At 48.3% G+C, this 25,509-nt stretch overlaps 1 long non-coding RNA gene across 1 annotated transcript in view; it reads right to left on the reverse strand.

The window, feature by feature from the left end:
- Nucleotides 1–1,411: 1,411 nt before the first annotated feature.
- Nucleotides 1,412–25,509, reverse strand: part of LOC115302688 — a 90,837-nt gene continuing 66,739 nt past the window's right edge. The window contains exon 3 of the long non-coding RNA XR_003913590.1: nucleotides 1,412–1,610. This is a non-coding gene — a long non-coding RNA (uncharacterized LOC115302688). The remainder of the gene's footprint in view (nucleotides 1,611–25,509) is intronic.

Raw genomic sequence — 25,509 nt, forward strand, 5'->3', positions numbered from 1 at the left:
CTCCAGGTGGGTCTGTCTACCTCTCCATTGGGAGCCCAGAGGAGAAATTCAGGTCCATTTCTCAATCTTGGGAGGCAATAAAGGGACCTGAAGCCCAGGCGCATTTGACATTGACAGGCTGTTTGACATTGACAGGCCGTGAAATGAGGACCTGAGGTCTCCAGACTTTCTTTGAGGTGGGAACCAGACTCTGAGACAGGTGAACGTGAATACCCCACAATTCAGGCCAGCGGGGCGGGATTACAGGTGTTGATGTGAGAGCGCCCAGCCTGGCTTCAAGGCTTGTGACCTACCCGTGGACAACTGGTATCATTTTCTAACAACTGTCAACTTGGTCCCACTGAGCCTTCGTGCATGGGCTGCCCTGAGGAGTCTGAAGAGATACATAGCCACGGGAGCCTCAAGTCTTACTCCATCACCTAGCCCCAACCTTCCCTGGCCCACAGAGCCTGACACACAACGAGAGTCTTCATGTCTCGCTGGAGAAACGGGCCGGACATCGAGGCCGGCGTGGGCTTTCAGAATCAGCATCTGGGAGGATACACTAATCAGTTGTCCTTGGGTGACCTGTGTGGGGACAGGCAAGGGATGAAAATGAGGTGAGGGTGGAAGCAGGGAAGGAGATGTTGAAATGGGACTAAATCTTAAGTGAAATAAGTGTCAGTGCCATTAACAAATACACACAATGAACACAGATCTGAATGCATCTGGAGTGTGTGTGTGTGTGTGTGTGTGTTTGATTTGAAGAGCTAAAGAAAAGAGGGGGGAAAGTCCTTTCTATCCCTGTAACCATTATAAAGAAAATGAAGTCCAAATTGCGTTCAGAGCTGCTGGGACAGAGGAAGAGAAGCAAGAATGGAAAAAACAGGCCATAAAGATGCCAGGGCTGCTTAAGCAGAAACATCTGTTGAAGTCATAAGACTCGGGCCTGGTCAGGCATCTAACAAACCCAGGAAGAGGAGAGTCTGTGCTGGCTCAGGACGATCCTCATCCGCCCCTGGCAGGGCCCCTGGGACGAGCATACGTGCAGAGGAGATACCTTCTCCAGGGATATCTGGGCCTGGCTTCCACCAGAAGAGGAAGAAAGAGGGAGGGGAGGGAGAGGCGTTCCCAGGTCAGGAGCAATTTTGAGCATGTATTTCTTTAAAGCTTTAAACTCACTGGGGTAGCCTGGTGAACCACATGCCTCAACTCCTGCAGCTAAAAGAAAGAAAAAAATGAAGGTGGGGGAGGAGAAGGTCAGTTGCTGACCTGCACAGGAGCGGAGAGGCTGTGCTTGCTGTTTGCAAATGAGGAGGCCCCTTTCTTATTGTGATTTTCCACCTAGGCCAGCTGTCTAAGGCTCACCTTTTCTAACAACTACAAAATGACGGCTAACAGGTAGCAACCATGCAGTACTTTCTGCACCACATTCCTTCTAGGCATCGCCTCATTTAATCCTCTAGCCACCCTGCCATCCCTGGGTCCCTGGGATGGGTACAGACTTGCATGGCATCTTGAGAATTGCCATCCCAGGAGGAAACTGAGGCTTCACGAGGTTAGACGAGCCACCCAGCCGACCAGGTAACCAGTGAGCACATTTCGAGGAATGCCCCTTCTCTCTCCGTCCTCTGAAACAAATTTGAAAAGTAGCATCAGCCAAGTATGGCTGGGAAAGCAGCCGTGCAAAATGAGCCCAGCCTTCGTGGACACCTCACGGCCCCATAGGCCCCTGTGGCTTGTGCATCCCAGCGCTGTGTTACCTTAGCCCGGTGAAGCACAGGGAGCTGTGGACGGAGAGCACACTGACACGGAACAACGGGAAGTCAGTCAGTGCTCCTCCCCTACAAGGACAGAGCCCCATGGTGTCTCAAGGAAATGCAGAGATGGTAAAAGAAATGAGATCCAGACTCTCTTCCGTTGCTTGTGGGAAACAGTCCAAGTGCCATGGATAAGAAGGCTCCATTCCTGAAGTCAGAGGCTGTGTGTGTCTCCTCTTCCTCTAAGTCCCTCCTGACGACCTGACACTGACTGTCTGCATTCACTCAGTTCCATCACCCACCTCATCCTCCCCACTGCGGAGGGTGCTCACCATTCTCCTTTCACATGGAGGGGGGAGGTGGGGGGGGGGAATGGAGATGAAAGGCTACAGCTGTTGGCTTGGGGTTCATGGTCAGGGGTCCATAAATCCTTCTGGAAAATACACAAGTGACGTAGCAAGACAGCTGACTGAAGCCTCATCTCCTGGGTAGCTGATTTGGATGTAGCAAATGATATTAAGGTCCCCTGAGCCATCAACCCTGTACTGCTAACATTTCCTAGGTGGGAGCCTCCTGGTGCCAGGCCCCTGCCTCATGTCAACCCCTTATGATAGGTAAGTAACATCACCTCTGCTTTACAGGTGAGGAAACTGAAGCTCAGAGAGGGTGCTTAGTGTGCCCAATGTCACACTGTTGAGTTACAGCTGGAATTAAAATCTGTGAGGTCAGAGACGGAGGCACCGCGATGCTCTCTCCTGTGCTCCAGTGCCTCTTACCCTCCACTGTGCCTCCAGTTACCTGGCTGTCTTGGTCAAACGTATGCCCTGCTACAGAAGGATCCGCCTCTGTGCGGGGCTGGCCATGCGCAGGCCCCAGGACCGCGCTTTAAGGAGCAAGGATCTGTACCTCGCGGCCTTTCTCAACCCATGCTCCGTGTGCCATCGGGGCGGGCACTTCTCTGCCTTGATGGAACTTCACCGCCAGAGCGTGCAATCCAGTTGGCAATCATTTCCCTCGGCCCCATAACCCCGCTCTGGCTTCAGGGAAGGAAGGCTGCCTCTGCTCGGTGCAGCACAGAAGCGGAGGTTAGGACGGTGCTCCCCGGGGGCTGGTATAAGACTTTGATAAGATCCTGTATCTCCGGGGGTGGGGAGGAATCTATGTGATGAAATCTCCTCTCGTTGGCCTCTCCCACGAGCTGACAGGAATTTCCTGTTCAAACCAGCAGAGGAACTCAGGTTTGCTCCCATCTTGGTGGGAAAAGGCAGAAAAAACAAGAAGGCAGGGGTTGCTTTTGTGTGAGCCCAGACGACTGGAGTCCTGGTTCTGCTCCATTTGTAGCTGGGGGGCTATGAGGTGGGAAGGGATCTTCTCCAGCTTTTTCATAGCAGCTACCTTGGGGCTGGCTTCAGTGCTCTGAGCATGGATCTTTCCGGAAGGCTGGGGTGCCCTGCATTCCACAGAAAGGAGGGGCTGGGAGAGGCTTTGGCTCAGGTTCGCTCAGGAGCACAAAGACAGGCTAGAAAGATAACCTAGGAGACCCAGCCTTTTTGGCCTCCTGACAACACTCCTTCTTTCAGGTCTTTCGACAGACGTTACTGAGGGCCTCCTAGGGCAGGTGCCCAGATTCCCTAGCTGTGGCCCCATAGAGCTCACAGCCAGAAAAATCCGGTTTTTAAACAGACCACTGGAGTTCCATGCAGTCAGTGAGGAGGAGAGGCATGTCTGCAGCACTGGGGCCACAGGCTCTGGGCGCCCGTTCTCTACCTGCTCGCACAGTCCCACCACCCGGCTCTCCTCTCTCCAAGGAAAACCATCACCTGTCCTGGTTTGCTTGCCCACCCTCCCTGCCTTGCAAACACGGGTCTTCCTGTCTCCTCTGGCCAGCTTCCGCCTCCCCTGACACCACCCTTTTAAAATCCACTGGACACCTTGGTGAAAACCAAAGACACATAGGGGCTTGTGTATCAGCAGGCATCTGGAACTTTTCAGCGTGATGACTGGTGAGGTCGTTCCTTGAGAACTCTGCAAATGTTTGCCTTGGTGGAGGATAAAGGTGTGTGTGGAGGGGAAAGGTCGGGTCAGCAGGGGCAAGCAGAGGAGGGGCTGGGAGTGGCTGCTGTGGCAGTCTGGTAACAGCCAGGGACTCCTTACCACCCAGACTCCCACGCTCCTAGGCAAATGGCAGCCCTTGGAATGTGACCATTGTGGCTCTGTCCCTTCACACCCGCCTTAGAGAGTGGGGATCATAGCTTTCCTCCCTCTTAATTATCTTCTCTTCCCCGGGGTTGGGATGTGATGGGGCTGAGGCATGGGGGTTTGGAGGAGGACTGATTGCAGCAGATTCACCATTAAAGGAAACGCCTAATGTGCTGTGGATGCTTTGCAAGGCGTGATGGGGTCTGCAGCAGACGAGCAGTTGCCTTGGTGACGCTAATGAAAAGCAGGCCTGGGAGAGGTCCAAGAACCCCCATGGCTGAGTTATCTACCCCCTTGGCTGCTCCCCTGGCCTCCCCACTACCCGCCTCAGATCAAACTCCCCGAATATTTATAAAATCTCAACCAGAAACAGAGAAAGTCAGCCGCCCAGCCAGGCGTCTGCCCACGTCCTTCCGGAGCTGCTCGGGTGACAGTCTCCAACGTGGCTCATTATTCTAGTTTTCTTCCTTGCAGGGAGCAGGGCAACCAGAGTGGGAGGGTGAAAAGAAAAATGTTTACTCTGCCCTATTCTGGCGGATTTTGAGTTGGGGAATTTACTTGGAGTTTAGGGGCCTTATTTGGGGCAGGTCACCCTGTCCCTCGCTACTCCCTGCTCTCATCTGTCCCCAATCTGTTTTCTGCTTGCTCCCACCCTCTGTGAAAGTGGGGCTCCAACCTAGATCCTCCATTCAGTTACTGCCTGGCTGCTTACTCAGCCCCTGGGAGAGTCAGAAGATGCGAATCTGGGCTTCCAAAAATGAAGATGCAAGGGATTATGGGGATCGGTAGAAGGAGGAGCTGGCCCCCTGCCCTGGTGTCGCAAGAATTAGGCTTGTTCTATCTGGAGAAAAGGGGAGACAGCAGGGAACTGGGCTGGCCTGAGAGAATCTGGGTGACCTCTGATAATCGCTCTTTCCCAGGTGGTTAGCAAAGTGGATAGCAAAGAACTTGAAAAACATAAGGTATAAAGAGGTGGGCTGGAGCTCTCGACTCTGTCCTGCCAATCAACATGGAGGCACCATTTGTCAGTAGATGAGTATATCACATGATTGTCTTTCATGATTGCCCATCCTTCAGGTGACACAGACTTCTGTGAAGAGAGGCAGCAGGGAATTGTGGGCAAGTCCCAGATTGGTTCAAGAGGGTCGAGTGTAATTCCAGCAGATTCAACCTGGCTATGTTATAAAACCTTGGTTTTAACTTAAAAAACAACCCCCCCCCAAAGTTTGGACTAGGTAGTGTCTAAGACATTTTCTAGTCCTATGATCTTTATAAAATAAGGAAAGAATAATAATGTCATATGATATAAAGTACTACCATGAATATAATTCATTTGACCAAATGTGGGGTCCAGGTGATCAATAATACGAGTAAGAAAGCAAGGAAAGGAGTAACAGAAGATATTGTGAAACTTTCAAGGGGGTGAAGCCTCAAGTATATCTTGAGGATGAAAAGGATTCGGACAGAAATAAGCAGAAAGTTTAAAGGCGGGGGTAGGGAGGTAGTGGTAGATAAGTAGATGTTGGGAGCAGGGGAGGAACTCTGGGGGAGGAGGTGAGCTGGGTAGAGTCAAGGTAGGTGTTAGGAAACACTGGAAGGTAAGGGTCAGCAAAGAAGGCTGGTCTAGGCCATGGAGGAGGAGCTGAGTGGAGGGAGGCAGAGGCTTCCTGTAGGCAGTGGGATGGCTCCTGCTTTTCTGGAGATCGGTGGACCGAGTGACTCCCACCAACATTCAGAAGTGAGAGGTGGGAGGAAGCCAGGTCGGTTACCTGGAGGTCCCAGGCCACCAGCTCACATGGCCTCAAGGAAGCTTCAGGGTCTGACTCCCCAGAGACAGTCCTTTGGTCACCTTTCTGCCAAGGAGGCCAGCCAAGTGGCACCGGCTGGTGGGGATTAGAGTCAGGGAGTATGAGAGGAGGAACATCAGCCCCCACTGCGTCAGGAGTATGAGACAGTGATACCTGAATGAGCCCGGCACGAGGTGTCCGGCAGAGGCCCAGCCTGGGGCAGGGAGGCGCCTGGGCATCCTGAGGGCTCTTCGAGGAAACCTCTGGTGCTCCTCCTTCTAGTTTTCACTGGCCTCCCTCACTCCCACTAAGGCACTGGCCTTAGCCTGGTGACAACAGTGGCTAATGCATTAAGGGTCTGCTCTGGCTCTCCTCCAGCTATGGCCCAGGTTAGAGGGCCATTTCTCCAAGAGCCACACATGCCGTGCTGCTGGACCTTGCTTCGGGCACTGGGCTCCTGGAGTCCCCTCCCCAGTTCCCTGACCTTTACCCCAATGCCAGAGCAGGACTTGTGCCTAAGTCTGTCCTGCCAGCCAGGGTGGACTGGGCCGCTGCTGCACACACCTGTGGACCTTAGGGGTGACCAAGGGGTGCCTTTTGGAAGGTATGTGATGTGGAGCTTGGATATGTAGGCTGGGGGTCACACATGTGTGCACAAGGCACTTCCTAGTGCCAGATGGGGCCGGGGTATGAAGTCACCCAGGAGCTGCTCTCTGGAGGTCACCGCATTCCAGTGTGAGACTCCAAGGAGTCTACCAATTCTAAATTCAAATGTCACCTTCAGGATGTCATGAAGGTGTATATATCAAGCTAAGAAAAGGCATATCATATTTAATAGTTTGTTAGCTTATATTATATTTAATAGTTTGTTAGCTTAATTTGCAACTTTCAAATGTTTAGACATATATAAGCTGGCCTCCATTGTACTCTTACCTGGATCTCCAAATGCTACAGAAGGCGGGGGGGTGGATCTACATTTCCTAATCTGTTTTATAGCCTGTCCTCTGACTTATGACACTAAGGGTCACTTGGTCCCTGAAGAGCTCATGCCCTCCTGGCAGGGTTACAGGTGCCCTAAGCAAACCTAATGGGCAAACTCAATGGACCTAAGGCCTTGGTAAATCACCCCCTGCCTTGCAGCCAGTTCCAGGAGCACAGTGACACAGAGTACAGACTTGCAGAGAGCCGTACACTCTCCCAAGTATGATCACTCCATGAGGCTAGGGATCCTGTGTGAGTGAGCAGGGCCAACCTCACAGGAAAGCAGAGTGGACCCCCATGTGATTTTGAGGGAACCTGCAAGATTTCCTTGGCCTGCCGAAATACCTGCTCCTCACCCACATCCTCTGCCACCACCAGTGAGACCTGAAATTTCTTTACAGGTGCCAAAGCCTCTCAGTCACTTCCTGGTCTCTACTCTGTGGCTCTGTCAGACTGATGGTTGGTTATACTCAGAATCTCTTCCCTACCCCCTCTTAAAGGTAGACTGCTCGACAAAGAAGGGCCTGAGGACCCATCCCTTCTCCTTCAAAACCACATTGTTATTGCAATTACTAGTATAGAAATAATTCATGCTCATGGGAAAGATCACATACCCTACAGAAGGGTAGAAAATGAAAAGCGGAAGGTTCTGAGCCTCAGCTGCCCCTTTCTAGAAATGACCACTGAGACATAGTCACTTGTGTGCCTCGTGGACATAATCTGAGCATATCCAAGGCTGGACTCTCTTGCCTTCCTATCTGTTACCTGAGATCTTCAAGGGGAAAGGATACAGAGTTGAGAACAGAGCCATACCTAGAAAGAACCTTAAGGAAATGGACCTGGTTGGAAGGGACCAAACGACACAAATGATTGTGAGAAGGAAGCAGGGATGTCAAGGAAGGGAGAAGAGAAGTGGGAGAGCATAGCATCATGGAAACCATGAGAAGGCACGGCCTCATGGACATTGTGAGGGAAGGCAGTGGAAGGTGTGTGCCTGGGATGGCAGAGGGATAAAGAGGATGAGAACTAAGAAAAAAGTCACTGAGGTGATTGAGGGGGCTGTTCAGTGGAGCTGTAGGGGCAGAGAACAACCCACATGGATCGCAGTATCTTCACGCTGGTCACTGTTCTGAGTGCTTCCCACATATTAACTCATTTCATCCTGACAAGAGTGCCCCACCCCGCATCTGCAGATGAGGAAACTGAGGGGCAGAGTGCTAAGTATTCCAAAGTCTCACAGGAGAACAAGGCAGGGATGGGGTTTAAACCCTATAAGACCATCATGGGCTAATAACTACAATCCAGCCAGACCATAGTTGGTCTTTGAACAGCATCAGGCTCTCGGCTGTCAGTGCAGAGCCCAGTTTGGATGCTCTGTCTCCCCCTAAGTCTGTCTCTACCCTTCTCCTCTCTTTTCCCCTTTTAATGTATCCCCTCTTCTTCCTCAGTCTCAGTCTTCTGGAAGACAGTGGACATGGACACCTTATGGGCAGCTCTGGACATGATGGAAGCCATGTCAGGGAGGTCTCACAACTTGGAGGATTCTGGACAGTGGGAGCCAACAGAGACCTCGGAAGGGTAGCTTAAGTGTCTGCTCTGCAGAAAATCAGTGCTTCCTGGGATGGTACCTTTCAAAAGCCCCCTTTCAAAAGCTCCATGCTACGAGGTACCTGGGTGGCTCAGCTGCTTAAGTGTCGGACTTCAGCTCAGGTCATGATCTCATGGTTTGTGAGTTTGAGCCCTGCATCAGGCTCTCTGCTGTCAGTGCAGAGCCCATTTTAGATGCTCTGTCTCCCCCTCAGTCTGCCTCTACCCTTCTCCTCAACAATAAATAAATGTTTTTTAAAAAATTTAAAAAAAAACTCCTAAAGCTGTGCGTTTGCCCTGCTGGGCCCTTTCCTTCTCCCCAGTCTCCAATCCCTGTCGCTACTACTCCCATACCTCTTCTGCCTGCTCTTCATGGGCAGATGGTCTTGAAAAGGCTCTTTGCAGATCTCTGTGCCCTTGACTGTGGAGGCATGTGCCACCTGTAGCAGCCATGAGCATTTGCTCCCCTGTGTTTTCTTTTCTGGGGTGCTCTCGCAGTGGGGTCAGTCAGCCCATATGGAAAGGATGTCTGTGGGGAACAGGAATTTGTGCCCCACACAGTAAGCCCGGTTCTATCTAGGGTGATTTGGGAGTTGCTGATTTGTTTAGAAATCATGCAAATAGGATTGCCAGATAAAATACAGAAAACCCAATGCAATTGGGATTTCAGACAAACAAGGAATAATTTCTCAGCATAAGTGTGTCCCAAATATTTTATGGAACATACTTATACTAAAAAAATTATTCACTGTTTATTTTAAATTCAAACATAAATTATGCTCTCTATTTCTATTTGCAAAATCTGGCAATGCTGCCCTCAAACACAAAGCTGCAGTGTGGCTCCCAGAACTCTATCAAAATGAAGGCCAAGCTGGTGCTATGTCTTTGATCTAGTGGACCTACTTAAGTCTTTGTGCTCCAGGAATAAAAGACATCTCTGAGCTGCCTTGGTTCATTGTCTGAGAAGCTCAAGTGCCAAGAGGTCCCTCCTCCAGCCTCTTCTGGTCGGAGCCTACATCTCCGTGGGTGGTAACCAGAGAAGGGCAATGGGGGAGCTTGGCAATTTGAAAGTAGCTGGACAAAGACCAGGAGCTAGTTCTTCATATGAAAGTGACTTGTTTTCAGACCTTGAACTTTCAAGACTGAGGAAGACCATGTGTGCAAAGGGAAATGGTGGTAGTCTCACTGGAGGGAAGCAAGCTTACAACCCAGATCACTGAATACCTCACTACTTCCAAAAGGTAGGTAGGAGAGAACACAAACCTATTAGATGTCCCTCAAGTGCACTCGCCTTTCCTTTCTCTTCTCTCCCCTGAATCTGCCATATATTGGAAGGCACATGCATTGGGGCACAATATGTAAATCCAGACCACCTTCTCTAAACTCCTTTCTGAATTTTGGTCCTTGTGATGCTGTGACCCACTCCTTCCAAGTCAGTCTTGGAAGGAGTCACTTCAAGGCCTTTTCCCTATGAATTGATACTCTTCTTCTCCTTCTCCGTCTCCGTCTCCGTCTTCGTCTTCGTCTTCGTCTTCGTCTTCTTCTTCTTATTTTTTTTAGAAAAGAGATTATCAAAAGAGATTCAGGAGCTGGGACTCACATATGAAGTTTTGTTTATTTTAACTAATTAGGTAGCAGGCTGTGCATGAAGGTGAGCAGAGATTCTCCAAATCTCTGTGAAGGCTGCCATGTCACACTATCCATAGAGGGAAATTATTCCACTTTGCTTTCTTTGCTTTCACTGTGATTAACAATGAGTTCTAACAGTGATAGCCACATTCTGCTGTGTGGGCAGCAATGTGTTTGATGCCAAACAAACATCACAGAATCAGGAAGGTCAGTGTGTTTTTCAGGAGTTTGCCTGATGGAAATGAGCCAGCTTGAAGTCCTATAAAGCAGCAGGCACACCCAACATTCCCTATGAGCTGCACTAATCTAGGCAAGAGATGATGGTAACTTTGACCAGTGAAGCAGCAATCAAGGTGGTAAGAAGTTGTTGGATTCTGGATTCATTTTGAAAAAATTGCCAACAGGATTGCTCATGGGTTAGATGTGGGGAATGAAATACCCAGAGGAAGTGAGGATGGCTTCAAGACTTTTGTCCTGAGCAGCTGGAAGGATGAAATTACCCCTTCTGGATATGGGGGAATGGAGAGAGGTGTGTGTTGGCGGTGGAGAATCAAGGGTTTGAACCTGGATATGTTAATTTGCACATGCCTAGTAGGTAGCCCAGTGCAGGTGTCAAGTGGGCACTTAGCTGTGCAGTTCTGGAATTGAGGGGAGAGGTCCAGGCCAGAGACTCCATTTGAAAGCTGCTAGCAGATAGATATCATAGAAAGCTATGAAACAGCATGAAATCATGGAGAGCAAATGAAAGTAGAAAGGAGAGAAGGTCTGAGGGTAGAGGCCTGAGGTCCTTCTCTGCCATTCACCAGCAATCCTGAAGAGCTATGCTCAGCATTTGGTGGTCAGTCAGGTCATCCAGAGCAAGGAATGGTCCTTTTTGGATGCAGGTTTTCTGAGTCAAAAATAGGCTTGGAAGTGAGAGATGGATGTAAGGTGGAATGCATACCTGTTCTCTTGGATCTGGAGGAGGTAGTCAGGAAGATGGGCAGAGATTGGTATCCCTACATCCAAGTTTCCACCTAGTGAAGCAGGCCAGGAGACTTAAGGTGTGCACAGTGAGAGCCCCTCTGAAGGCATGGAAGCCGAGCTACGTAAGTAGGTGATCTTGAGGGGAGACGGTAGTTGCTGGGGCTCTATGAGCCAGAGGTGGGGCCAGAAAATGTCTCATGAAGTGTGTCCCAAGAGGGTGGCTATGCTTGGACAGGTGGGTGTTACAGGAAAGAGTCTAGGTAGATGAAATGAGAGAAGGCAGAGAAGAACCTTCTAGTGCAGTGCATCAGAGAGTGGGCTCTGCAGTCAGGCTGATGTGGGCTCAGCTTGGGCAAGCTACTAAGCCATGCAATCAATAAGGAGCTTAGCATCATGCCTGAAAATGACCGGTGATCCATAAATGGTAACTGTCAGTATTGTAACAGTCACTCATGATTTTAGGACACTGTATCCATATCCAAGCCTATTCAGAGAGTGGAAGATAGATTTCAGAAAAGGCAAAGGCAACACACCGTCCCTCTAAGACATGAGTCCAGTTTTTAGAAAGAGATATATTGAAGTTTTACCTTCCATGCAAGGAGGAGATTCATTTTTATGAAGCTAGGAGCAGCTCCCTTATTGACAGAAACATGCTTTGGAAGAAACCGACTCTCGGTAAGAACACTTCGTTGTCTCCAAGTGTGACAAGAAAGGGAGGAAAGCAAAGTGAGACAGCCCAAAGCACAGAACCGGAAAGGTGGGGCAGATGGACTGAGTTGGTCACAGTATTAGCAAAGAGGCTGACCTCAGCTGCAAGACACTAGGGAGGTACCGTCCGACACATTCTTTTTAGAGGGAGGCTTGGAAGTGCATCCTGGGACCAGCCCCACCCTTTCATTTTGAGAGGAAACAGAGGCCTGGAGCAGCTAAGACCAGGTCAAGGAAGGCGGGAAGCTGCAGAGTAGGATGCAGGTGAGGTATGAGGAAGGTGTGAAAGGCCACAGGTAGGGACTCCGGCTTATGGTCTGGGACTTAGAACCCCATGGCAATGGCCAGCCAAGGATTAGATTTTTTATTCTTTTAACTTTTTATTTTAAAACTCAGAGGAATAATGAGTAAAAATAATGTAGAATAATACTTCTAATTTCACTGTGGAAGCTTCTAGACTAAAAGAGTGAGGATTTGTCCTTGGTTATCCTCTTTGAGGCTAGGTCTTCATTTCCTAAATGATTAGAATCATGGGTGATTGGGATTAAGGACAGCACTTGTCACGCGCACTGGGCGTTGTATGTGAGTGAATGAATCACTAAATTCACCTGAAATTAAAATTACCCTGTATGTTAACTAACTGGAATTTAAATAAAAACTTGAAGAGAAAAATCAATGATTACAATCATAGACAGGGCCACAGGACAAGAAAGGCCCAGTGGCTTTGGAGGGGCAGCCAGTTTCTTCTGTTCCCGTGAGCCTGGACCATGCAAATCTGGAATTGTTTCCTTCTCTCCTTGCCTCATGGTGTCTCTTCTTGAGTTACAGTCATCATGGAGATCAGTTTGGCTGTCTGGCTTGTAGGCTAAGGGTCAAGGCCTGAAAAACCTTGGAGCCAAACTGGAAAATCTGCTTCCCTCTCCAGAGCTCCCCGTCAGCTTTTAAGTTCTTTCTGTTTATGCAAGTCTTGGAGAGGGCATTGGTCTCTCGTGTACTGACACAGCCACTGGCCTCTCAAGCTTGTTCTCAGTGATTCTCAGCAAACCACAAACAGAGTGGCCTGTTTATTTCTCCTTTAATCCAGAAATTTCTTCTCAGTAAAAAAAAAAAAAAAGTAAATGCTTCGTCTTGCTCTTGAAATATACTCACGCTGAGATCTGTTGTACCCAGGCAGTGGTGAGCTTGGCAAAGAAGCATGTATTCTGAGCCAACAGAGAGCTCATCCAGCCCAGGCCCACCTCTGACCCCTTGCTGGCCCTACATTGTGCCCGTGCCCCAAACTGAGGTCCAAACCAGATCTTGTTTCCAATACAGTCAATCCGACAATAGAGTTCAGAGGAGTAATACTGATATGATTGTTAAGTGGTGAGGATGTCTCCTCCCCAGAAGCTCTAAAGTACTGAGGCCTAGATGCTTCCCTGAGAATGTCTCCCTGCATCTCTCAGGGCTAGCTGTGCCCACTGCTTTAGTGTCTCTATCTAAAAGGTAAGACTTGTTCCTCATCACTAGGTGCCATGGAAATGATGCCAAGAGATTTGCTTTAGAACAAGGGTTTTAAGCTTCACACATCCTCAACTTTCCTGTGAAGGTCTTGATATCTCATTCCCCAAAGCCTGGAGATCCACAGAGGATGAAATCGGCTGCCTGGTGGGCAAACAGCCCAGTTGCAGGGGCGGCTGCTGGTTTCCAGAATAAGCAAGGCAGAAGGCTTTGGCGGTTGCCTAGCCATCCTCTTTGGGATAATCCCTGCTCAGCAAGTGGGTGTGTGTATGGTGGGGGAAGTGATAGGATAAGAGACATAATGTGTTCTGGAATCTAGCAGGCAGATTCTGAGATTTGGTGATCAATTTCAACTTACCAAGTAGGGTTCCAAACCCAAAGAAGCACCCACTGAGCTCATTTCACTCCAAATTAGCTAGACCCCAAACCTTTGTCGGTTCTCAGTCTGGGGGTATAATGGAGTCCAGGGACCTCCAGAAAGACATCAGAGGGGATTTGTATAAGTCTTGGAGTCAGATAGACCCAAGTTTGGATACTGACCACACTATTTAGAAGCTACATGAACTTGGGCAAGTCATGTAACTTCTCAGAAACTCAATTCCTCATTTTCCAACTGGAGATAAAAAACATATCCTCATAGAGTTCCTGATACAGTAATTTTGACAGAATGCCCCTGGATGAGCAGCTCCCAGTAAGGAAAGATGTCAAAAGGGCTTGCCACATGCCTGGCACAAAGCAGATGCTCAATAAATGGTGTCACTTGTTATCTAAGCAAATCCCGGTGGCTTCCCATTAAGGATATAGTCATTCTTGAGAAGTTCTTGGAAGCTAGGTCTTTTTAGTTGAAGACTTTAAGGCAAATAGAAAACTAGTCAAAGACACATTTTCCTTTTCTTTAACCTCAGAATGGGTTTGGACAAAAAGACTTTCCTTACCCTCCTGCCCCTTTTATCCCTTGGCCTATTTTCCTGGCCCCCCACACTCAGCAGCTTGAGACAAAAATCCCTGACTAAACTGGCAGGCTTTCATCCTTCTTCGAAGACCTCTGGAATTGACTAATGAGGTCACCATAGGTGCTATTTTGCCATTAGCCATGAAAAAAAAAAAAAACTATTCTCTGTTGGACAATGGTGATAGGGGACACGTGCCCAGAACCTGGTACTGTGGGAGTCTCAAACCACAGGGCTATTTAAGTAATACGTTCCTGTTTCTCTAGCCCAAGGTGCACTGACCATTAGACAGCTTAGGGTACTCAACATGGAGGTCTGGGTGCCCTGTACTCACTCCAGCAGCCTTCTGAGTGGTACCTGCTCAGGCTGCTGAAGTACTGGATGGAAGGCCAGAAGCTATCTTTTGGGAGAAATTAACAATGATTTCTCAGTTCTATTATTTTAAATGTCCAGTGGGTGGGACGTGGTTTTGAGGGCTGAGCATTTGACCTGTGTGGCCAGTAGTGTTATTAGTAAAGATGTAGCTGCTTATCCTCCCTGGCTTGCTGGAGAGGGTGAGGGTAGAGAAAAAGCTGCAGATTCCCTTCAACAGGTGAGTGAGCATAAATAAATAAACAGATAGATAGATAGATAGATAGAGCAGTCAATGAGAATGGAAGATTGATCTTAGCCCAGAAATATGTACTCCATGATCTTGTTTGCCAGGCTACATGGAAGGAACTGAGCACCAGGGTGAAACTAAATCTTTATCTGTGAGTTGAATGGAAGATCCACTTGGTGGCCTGGCAACAGACAAAGGTTAGGACCTGGGATCTGGACACTGTGTGAAGATTCTTCAGAACATCAGATTTCTGAGGGGAGTTTTGGTGATTCATCTATTCATTCAACAGGTACATGCTACAGCTTTGTTCCCAGTGGGAATGACAGATGATAAACAACAGGGACCTATCTCATGTGTTATTTGGTGATAATTTTATGGAGAAAAATCAGCCAGGTAAGGAGGAGAGGGAACCTTTGGGTAGGGGTGGCAGCAAAGGTAGGGTGTTTTGTTTCTTTATGTAGAATGCCAGCAGAGACCTCCTTGAGAAGGGATCTGCTAAGATACAGGGTTGGTGGAGGGCAATCAGGGAGAAGGACTGTCAAGTACACAGACACTGAGACAGGCAGGGGCCTGGCTTTCTTGAGGAGCAGCAAGGAGTCCATTGTGGCTAGAAAGGAGGAGAGAAAGATGGGAAGACAGAAGGAGGTGAGGGCTGAGCAGGGGCAAGTCTAGATCACATGGGGCTCTAGGCCACTGTAAGCCTCTGGTAAGATGGATGAACAGAGGAGGGACATGATCTGATGTATATGGATCATCCTGGCTACTGGTGCCCTATGGCTAGGTTTGAATCCTGACTTCACATATGACCTATAGCACCTTGGGTGAGATATTTAATCTCGCTGTGCTTATGTCTCTCCACTTGTAGAATGGGCTTGTATGCATCATCATAGGGTCCTTCCAAGGATCATTGAGAGGGTAAAATGGGGTAATGTGCACAGTGCATAGCATGGAGGTAAGAGCTCAAGCATTGGGCTTTATTATACTGCTGATGGTGTTATTGGTGGAACACAGGAAGCTTGGATATAAAAAGGAGCAAAGAGGTACTGAGATCAGAGTCATCAAGAGGAAGGTCAGCCATGGAAGCCTAGATTCACTAGGAGGTCAGGATAAGCAGCTGTCAAGAATGAGTGGACAGCCCAGCTCCAGAGGCCAGGTGAGAGTCTGCAGATAGGCACCCCAGGAGTTATCTGGGTGATTAACTGGAATCAGGAGCTCCAGGCAAATAAACCAGGAAACAAGGAGCTGGGTCCCAGGCATGGCATAAAAAAGGGGCTCTCCAAGATATCCAGCCAAAGAACTGCCCAGCTGCAGGGACAGCTCGAGAACAAGTGACCAATGCCTCTATTTTATTTTGAAAGTCTTGATGGAATTCCTGAAGAGCAAGCTTTAGCTTCCAACAAGGTAGAAAGCAAGGCAGCTTCTGACAGTGCAGGTTGCAAAGATGTGAAGTCTGGGAGATAGTTGGGCAGGATCCATGAGGCAGAGTTGGGGCTGAAGAGTGGGAGAGAGAATTAAATCCACCACAGGGTTGAGAGACTCCAGGGGCTTACTAGATACTTAGCAGAACCCACTGGTGTATTTGGGTTAGAACAAATATCTCAAAAGGCTGACCAGACATTTAAAAATGGATTACAAACATTCTTGCTTCGAAGCCAGAAGCTTTGACATGGGACATGGGACAAAAACCAAGGTCTTGAAGCCAAGTTTCTATATGGAGTATGAACTGTGAGCCGGGGTCTGAGGGGGTATGTGAGCTAACAGACTACCCCAGAACAGCAAGTTTTCTATTTATAGGTTTATTCTGCTAGGCAGTGAAAGAAAATCAGTGTTCACTTCCTGTGTCCACCTCCAGCAGCCCCTTCTACTCCTTAGAGACTGTTCACTTTATTTTTCTCTTCATTTAACAGTCTTGATTATCTGGCTCTTGAGTGAAGACCTGAGCTAGGTGGGTGGGTGGGGGGTGTCTCTCAAAAACAGTGAACCAACAACCACCCAACCAGTTAATAACTGACCACCAACAATGAACCTAATAACCAAAATTGGTAGGCAGAACAATCGCCTCTTAAGGATGCCCTTGTCCTAAATCCTGGAACCTGGGAGTATGTTACCATACAAGGCAAAGAGGAATTAGGTTGCTAATTGGCTGGCTTTAAAATGGTCATATTGCCCTGGATTATATGTGAGGGCCCAGTGTTATCACAAGGGTCCTTAAAAATAGAGAGAGGCAGACGAGGAGGTTGGGGTGAGGATATGTGAAAAGGGCTCAGCCTACCACTGCTGGCTTTGCAGATGGAAGAAGGGGCCATGAGCCAAGGAATGTGGGTGGCCTCCAGAAGCAGGAAAAGGCAAGGGAGGTGGGTTCTCCTCTAGAGTCTCCAGAGAGGAATGCCACCCTGCCAATGCCCGGATCTCAGCCCAGTGACACCATGTCAGGCTTCTGACCTCCGGCAGTGTTAGATAATGAATTTGTACTGTTTGAGCCACTAAGTTGATGGCAATGTGTTCTGGCAGCCATAGAAAAAGAACACAGTAACTCTCTATCCCACTCAGTCAAGCCCAGTGCTGCAGCATATGTGAGCTCAGCCTGGTTCTCTAGCATTAGTCCATGACATCGCTGGTCTTGTGCTTACCATTCCTTAACCATCCTTGCCTCTCTCACCTCCTTGCCTCTTAAGACTCCTCCTGGAAGGGTCCTTATGTCTTATATTTGCATGGGGCTTTTAGGCTTACAAAGCACCTTCAGTAGTTGGTATGAAGTTGAGAAGAAACGATATCCATGTGAGTGCTTTGCAAACTGGAAAGCTAACACAAACATAAAGTAGTGAGAGATTGTGTATGTGTGAGGTTTCCACCCCAAGGCCTTTGGATGTCCTCAGGGCTTCTCTCCTTGGGGCACTGGCCACAGGGTCTGAAATGGTAGTTCCATATACACAATCGTTACCCTCTCACAAGGTTGGAAGCCTCTTTGAAGGTAGGGTTCTGGACTTAGGTATTGCTCTTGACAACCCTCCTAGGGAGAAGCTTAGCTGTGGTATGGGGTGAAAGAAAGAGTCAGGAGGCCACAACAGGCATGGGCCCCACCTCCCTGCTTAGCCACAGCACCCAGACTCAGACACCTTGATGGCAGGGCCAGGCTTTTGCCCCATTAGAGTAGGGTATTTGGTAAACAGTTGTTGGAAATATTTCTCTCAGTACACTGCCCTGGCTTCTTTTAGATCCTACCATGAAGTCCTCCAGATGCCTCTAGCCCTTGTCTGATCCCAGATCTTCTTCTTTTTTATTTTTTAACTTTTTTAACATTTATTCATTTTTGAGAGACAGAGAGAGACAGTGTGAGCAGGGGAGGAGCAGAGAGAGAGGGAGACACAGAATCTGGAGCAGGCTCCAGGCTCTGAGCTGTCAGCACAGAACCCAATGTGGGGCTTGAACCCACAAACCATGAGATCATGACCTGAACTGAAGTCAGACGCTTAACTGACTGAGCCACTCAGGTGCCTCCCACATCTTCTTTCCTACAGTCAAAGGGCCCCATGAAGAGCATTCAGGGCCCTCTCTTAATCTCAGTCTCCCCCATGGGTCATGCCCTGGGCTCTGCTCTAGGCTGGACAGCCCTCTGACTACTCCCTGTCTCCACAGGTTGGAGGAATGGATGTAAAACAAGGAGTAAACAAGACAGAGGGATAGGGGGGCCCAGGGGCCACCAGGGTAAGCTTGCTCTTCCTGCTTGTTGGCACAGCTTGTCCTGTTACTCTGGGCCACTTTAGGTAAATGAGAACAAAACAATGTCCGTCAGCTACAAAATGAACCCGCCAGGAAAGGAATGTTATTGCCAAGTGTTCTCAGAGGGCATGACAAACAAAGAAGGTGAAAACCTGTCTTTAACATCAGGCTCCAGTTCCTGACCATGGCCCCTGTGGGCCCTTCTGTAAGCAGAGGTCTGTATGGGGTTCTCTTAAAGAGAACCCAGTGTCTACCTGCCTCTCTTTACTTTTCCAGGCTTATTTGGCTGGCTACCTCGGCTCCTCGATGAGGGGTTCCCAACTGAACAGTCTGTGGGGGGCAGAGGCTGCTGGGATTCAGGTTGCTATCAGTGCAGGCTCTGTGGAAAACCCGGGAGTCTATGGAAGTGTCACAGTGTAGTGTTGGCTGCTGGTTGTGCCCTTTCAATAGTGGCATTTCCATCTCCAAGGAGGCAGCCACTTTAATACAGGACGTTCAGCGTCTTGCCCTCTGGGCCGGCAGGGGTGTCCCCTAGCAACTGGAGCTGTGATCTGCATATGACAGCACATTGCATCTATTCAGAACTTTCTTTCCTTGCTTTCTTTGAAACAAGCTTGCCCTATACCCAAGTTCCCTGTGAACCCCATACAATGAAAACAGCAGTTGACAGGTTCCCTGTAACTCGTGAAATCTGAGTGCATCCAAGGGGAGAAAGAGAGTGCTCATTACTGAAACACAAAACGAGCCCCTTTCAAGGCACAGCTAGTCGGCCCTTCAGTTTGCTGCTGCTGACCCCACTGCCCTTCTGAGCACAATAAGCAGAGGGAGGAGAGAGAGAGAGAGAGGTCTTTACTCCTTAAGTTGCCAATTGATCATCCTCCTAACCCCTATGGGGGCTTCTTCATCCAAACAATTCAGGTGACAGAGGTCAGGGCTCCAGCCCATTCCTCAGGGAGATCTTAGCTCTCCCTGCGGGGACTTTCCCAGGTGAAACAAAGACAAGCTCTAGAAGCCTTAAACAAACTCCCGCTGATGACGCAGAGCAGAAACAGAGCAAGGGGAAATTAGAGGTGCCCAGAATCACAACACTGGGCCTCAGCCCTTTCATCCAGCCAGACCTTAACACCCTTTGCACACTCTGGGACTAGACCATGTATTGTGGAAGCCCGGTCATGTCCAAGCTCCAACATGGCGGCTAATGACAATCATGTAGTTACTAAGTTGGGGAGAGAAGCCAGGTATGGGATGGAAACTGCTCTATTCTTGCTCACGCTGGCTTTTGGTTGCTTAACCAGATTTCTAATATGCGAAATATCAGAAGATGGGGAAGAAGAGGAGGCAGAGAAAGAAGAAGGAAGAAGCAGAAGGAGAAGGATGATGAAGAGGACGAGGAGGAAGAGAAGGAGAAAGAAAAAAGAAGTAATTTATGAAGTAGGTCTAAACAGTGCAACCTTTCAAAGAAAGCCTGTGCAGAACTGCTGCCCATTCCTGAGGCCGTCCAGTGAGGGTTCTGGAGGGTCTCGCTCCACCACTGGGATGGTAAACTCTATCGTGCAGAAAGCAACACAAGATAGTGTAAATGAAAAAATACACTGGGGCTCTGGGGCTTATCCCATCTAGTCCTCAGAAGAGCAAGAGATGGCTGAGCAGGATAAGGCTTTGTTCTTTTATTCCTGATTCCAGAAGCAGTAACTGAGAGTGAGCACACAGCTGTGTGGTGTCAGTGATCTCTGTAGGTTTACTTGGGGATCACAGGCAATCACTTAACCACTGGACTTCTGAGTTTATCATCCAGAAATGAACTGTACCACTTACAAGTCACTAAATATGTCATGCGCTTTCATTTTTCCAATGCTGTCCCTTCATGTTGAGTGCCCTGCATGCACTCACTTACCTGGGAAATTCCTGGCTATTCTTAAAACAAATCAAGTGCTTTGTTCTTTACACACATGCCTATGTTAGCACTGTTCACATTGCATTATGGTGATCTATTACTTACTTTTCTGTCACAAGACTCTAATTCCTTTGAGTGCAGGATCACGGTTTTTTCTTTTTTTCATTTCGGTATTGGTGGTTAGCACATAGTAGCTACTCAATAATCATCTAAGGAACTGAACTAAATCATGATAAGAATCATGATTTCCTTTTCAGGTCCTAGACTGGGCTTTATTTAATCACCAAGGACTTGCGAACAGGGTGATGGCATTGCATAACTCCAGGAATATAATGGGAATGGGGCCCGTAAGTCATGGCCATGCTATTGGAACTCCTGACATAGGCCAGGCTAAGGGGGGAATCTAAGTACTCGGTGCTTACACTCCAGTGACAGAGACAGAGCTAATATGGAAAGATGCAATAAAGACATAGTCAAAGTGGTCCTGCCTGTGGATACAGCAGGAGTCCTGGGAAAGGAGAGATCAGTGTGGACTATAGTCATTGGGAAAGGCTTTGTGAGGAAATTGCACTATCCATGATGACTGGGGTAGAAAATAGAATAGTAAAAAGAAAGTATGCACACCACAGAGAATTTTTAGGGTAGTAACTATTCTGTAGGATATTATTATAATAGTAGATACATATCATCATACATCTGTCAAAACTCATAGAATGTACATGCCAAGAGTGAACCCTAATATCAACTATGGACTTTGGGCAGTAATGATGTGTCAATATAGATTCATTGATGATAAGAAATGCACCACTGTGGCAGGAGATGTAGATAGTGGAGGAGATTGTGCATGTGTAGGGTCAGGGGGTGTATAGGAAATCTCTTTCTGTCAATTCTGTTGTGAACATAAAACTTCTCTAAAACAATGAAGTCTATTAAATAATAAAAAAGAAAATATGAGTCTATTTAGGATATTAACAAGTGTATTGACAAAGAAGCAAGGAAAGCACACAGGAAGACAATAAACAACATGGCCTGACCATAGACGGTGAGAGGGAGTACACATTGAAGAGTAATGCGAAATTAGGTTGGAGAAGCAAGGTAGGGCAGACGACAAAGAATCTTGAAAGCCAAGCAGAGTTTGGCCTTGACTTTGGAGAACACAAGAGGGCCTCATAGGTTGTAGAGCTGAGAAGTGATACAGTGAAAACAGTAGATGCAGAACCAGAGTTTGATGGGTATTTCTAGAGAAGAGTGACTAGAACATTCTCCTAGTCATCGAGGCGCCAGGGATTTCTCCAAGCTGAGTAAGCATATGCTATGTGTTAACTATCTATGGACAGAGCTGTAGAAGAGTGGGGTTGATCTGGCAGCACTGGGCAAGATCTTGCAGTGCTCCATGAGTATGAGCTTTCTGCAACTGGGTCACGGTCACATGATGAGTGAAGCTGGCATAACGACATGTGAGACAAGGAGCGTTCAAGCTTAAGGGACTGGCCTTTATATCTAACAAGGATGATAAATGTCGACAATGGGCCTTCTTGTTTATTGTTCACCTTCTTTTTATTTTCTAGATTTTTAGTACAGAGTATAAGAGATGAAAATGGGCTTTTCTGTGTCTTGGGAACCAGTCATTCAACAAAGAGCTATCAACTCTTTGAAACAAAATACTAGCCTTTCTCAGGGCTAGTATTCCAGTAAGCAGCCATGTAAATTAGTTTCTTATCAGTAGTAGGGAAGGGTGAGTCTTGAGGGTACAGCCTGAAGAAGCCAGGAGAGAAGGGTGACAAAACCCAGGGAAATGTGGGGGTTTGGCACCAAGAAGAGGGAGCAAGCTTATGTTGTTCTAGAAAAATAGGCCCCCAGTTTTCCATCCAGCATATCCAAGGGATGCAAGTGGATATACCTCACTCAGCAAGAGTAGCTGTGGCCACAGTGGTACTAGGGGAGGATGGAAGTAGCAAAACACCCTGAGAAAGAAAAGATCTGGGTCATTCTTCTCAGCTGCACTGGGATGACCTGATGGAGCAAGGCAAACAGGGGAGCCATTGCTTCCTCTGAGCACATTCTCCTAAAAAAGGGGGGGCATCTTTTTAGCAATATCTTACAAGATAATATTGAGATGAAGATGCTAAGCCCATCATGAAGATACACTAGGTAGAAAGTAAGAGTCAATCTGTTCAGTTTATAGTCAAAATATTAATGGTCAGCCATGAGATGTAGAGAGAAGCAGGGGTAGGGGGCAAAGGGGTCAGCCTTCTTTATGTGTCTGGATATTGGAACCTGGGGAAATTGCTGCTCAGCCCTTGAGAACTATTGTAAAACTGGGTCAATGGATCAAAGTCATAGAGGGGCATTCTATCTCAGTATAAGAAAGAACTTCCTGAGGATGAAAACATACCAACAATAGCTCAAATGTCTTCACAAAGTAATGTGTATCCCATCCTGGAAGAATTCAAACCCCCTGCTGGTCATTGGTCAGAGCGCCCTGTATTGGGATGACCAATCACAGTCTCTAATACTACAAATCTCAGATTCTGGTAATGGAAGGTAGAAATCTGAAGAATAGGAGGAATCTCAGGAATAGTCTTACCCAGAATCCTTCTAGTAACAATCATAGGAGCCCAGAGACCATTAAAACTGAATGGCAACAGAATCCATCCCATACCAACTTTTCATCACCAAAGGTTTGACAGTCACTCCTCTGTGTCATTGTTTGATGCTTAAAGGCATGTTAAAAATGGCCAAAATGGAGAAGTGAGAAAGTGAAAGACTTAGTTCACGAGGGAGACTTGTCTGGGACTAGAACACAGTGAGGTTTTCTCTCAAGGGATTGTGCAGAAACTTCCAAACAGAAAGACCTGGCTCTGACAGAGTCCAATTTTAACTGCCCCAGACCCTTCTCAGCCTCTTTGAATGGTTGAACAAACGGCTCTAAATCACCTTTTGCTGGAGGAAGCCTGGTTCTCACAGGAGGGCCTGAGATTGGCCAGTGATAAGGCAGCATGTCCTGTCTGGCTCCCCATCCACACCTTCCCAGCTGGGCCTGCTGTGGATGCCACAGAGTTCAAAGGCCCTGCTTCCCTTGGACCCACATCAAGGACTGGAGTGAGGAAAGGTTCTCTGACCTTCCCATAGTGAAGGATAGGACCACCTTTGTGTTGCATGTGTTGAGCGGGGGAGTGGATTTTTCCTGCTGCTATTGTGTTTTCATGCACTGGATGTAGAATATGCGAAAACAATCATCGGAAATAGTCTTTCACCTATGGCCAGAGGCTGGAGCTTGGCCCAGTGTGGGGAGATGCTGTGTTCACCCAGTGGGAACCTGGTGGCCCTTGTTAAGGACACTCACTAGGGGGCATGGCTGGGCTTTCCTAGCCCCTGCCCTGAACACTGGTGCTCTGAGAGTCCCTTCCAACTAGGCCATGAGGGCCTTCTGCTCACTGACTGTCTCAAAAGGACACGTCTACCAGGAGGCCAAACCTTATCCTAAGTAAGACCCATAATCCACCCCAGTCTCAAAGTTTTCCACTTTCCTTTCAACTCTATTTGATAGTCAAGACCATTCCAGGCCTGAAGTTCAGCCATCTCTTGGGCTCTTGGGAAGGTGCCAGGTGTTGGTGGCAAGCTGCATGGGGAGACAGTAGGATTTCCACCCATCCTGAGGTTAGGGCTGCTGGGTGCTGGTGGTGGGAAGCTGACGAACTCTGTGGCTGTAAGTAAGGGGTGGGAAGTCTCCTTCAACCAGAACTCCCCCGCTCAGGCCTGCACAGGCCTCCTCTCTGGGAAAAGAGCACGTCACCTTCTTTCTCACAGGCCTGTCCCACGCAAGGAAAGACCGCCAAGCTCCAGAGAGAGGCCTCCTGGTATCAGAAAGTGAACAAGCAATGCTAACAGGGTCTGTCCAGGCCTCTGTGGTGTGACCTCTTCTGAAAGGAGCCCGGACAAGCCATGGGCCAACACCCACAGGCTGAAAAGAAGACCGGGAACATGAAGGAGGGAAAAAATGAGAAGCATGAAGCTTTGTACCAGAGGGATCCAGGCCACAGCAAGCCTCTCTGCAGGCTTTTTCCACCATCCTCTGCTGGCCCTGAAGTTTCAAGGACCCAGTAAATAAAAATTGAGCCCCAAACTGATTATGGCCCAACTCCCCCCCAACCCCCTGCAAAAGACATAGATCACCCCTTTTTTGCCCCAGACATGGGGCGGAGCAAAATGCTATTAATAACCCTGCTTCCTCCCCAGTCCACTCAGGGTACACAGGACCGAAGCCTGCTTCTCGATTGCAGGCAGCTGTTCTGAAACAGGTTTGGGAAAGTGATCTTTGGCACATAATGAAAAGGGTGTGTATGTGTGTGTGGGGGTACCCAAGAGTTCTCTATCAGGGCCAATAATATTTTTAATTGCCGAGAATCGGCCTGTGGCCGTTGCTCAAGGCTACAGCGCGCAGGCTTGCCAGGGATCGGAAACTCATTTCAGAGGAGGTAAGAAAGCACGTCCCAAGAACTGTTCATTACTGAGCTGTCATTTCTTATGGAAAATCAGGTGACGCCTCAGAGTTTATACAATCCTCTCCCCACCACCTCTCCCTCTTTTGCTCCCATCTAGAAAGGGAGCAGTGAATTTGAGCAATCTGGGAATTTTGGTTTCTGCCCTCCCCCTGAAGCATGACCGATGGCCCATTTTTCAAGCCAAATCTCACCCCTTTGCAGGCAGCTGTCAGGAAACCACAGAAGGTGCCTGCAGGAGCACAAGAAATGGCTGGTTCTAATCTGGAGGAGAAAATGAATTAACAAGGCAGCTACTTATGGAAGAATGTTTTCTTTCCTTCAGCCTCAGCCTGCATATTTTCACAACATGTGTACTCTGTTACCTTGTCACTTCCTTGTTTTCTTTGGGTAAATAACTGGGCTCTGGACTGAGGGAAAAAAGGAAAGGAAAAAAAACCCCAGCTCGGGAGTATCACTGGGAAGGCTTGCCTGGCCAGGCTGGAAGGGAAGAAACGAGCACGCTCTGGGCATGAAACAGGCGCATGGCAAGTCCGGCCTGGCCTGACGTGGACGGGCTTTTCACTGATCTCTGCAAGTCATAGTGTGGGAGTCCGAGAAGGAGGGGTAACCTGCTCCCTCAGCGCCAGGGCTGGCAGGGCCCGTGGCTGGGGGAAATAAAGAACTTTTCTCCTTCGCCAAGTCAAATGGAAAGCCCTCTCTGAACTCGACAGTCAACAAGGCATACTATGGCTCTGCTCCCAGCC

Source organism: Suricata suricatta, chromosome 9, assembly GCF_006229205.1.
Source record: "Suricata suricatta isolate VVHF042 chromosome 9, meerkat_22Aug2017_6uvM2_HiC, whole genome shotgun sequence".
Classification (NCBI taxonomy): Eukaryota; Metazoa; Chordata; class Mammalia; order Carnivora; family Herpestidae; genus Suricata; species Suricata suricatta.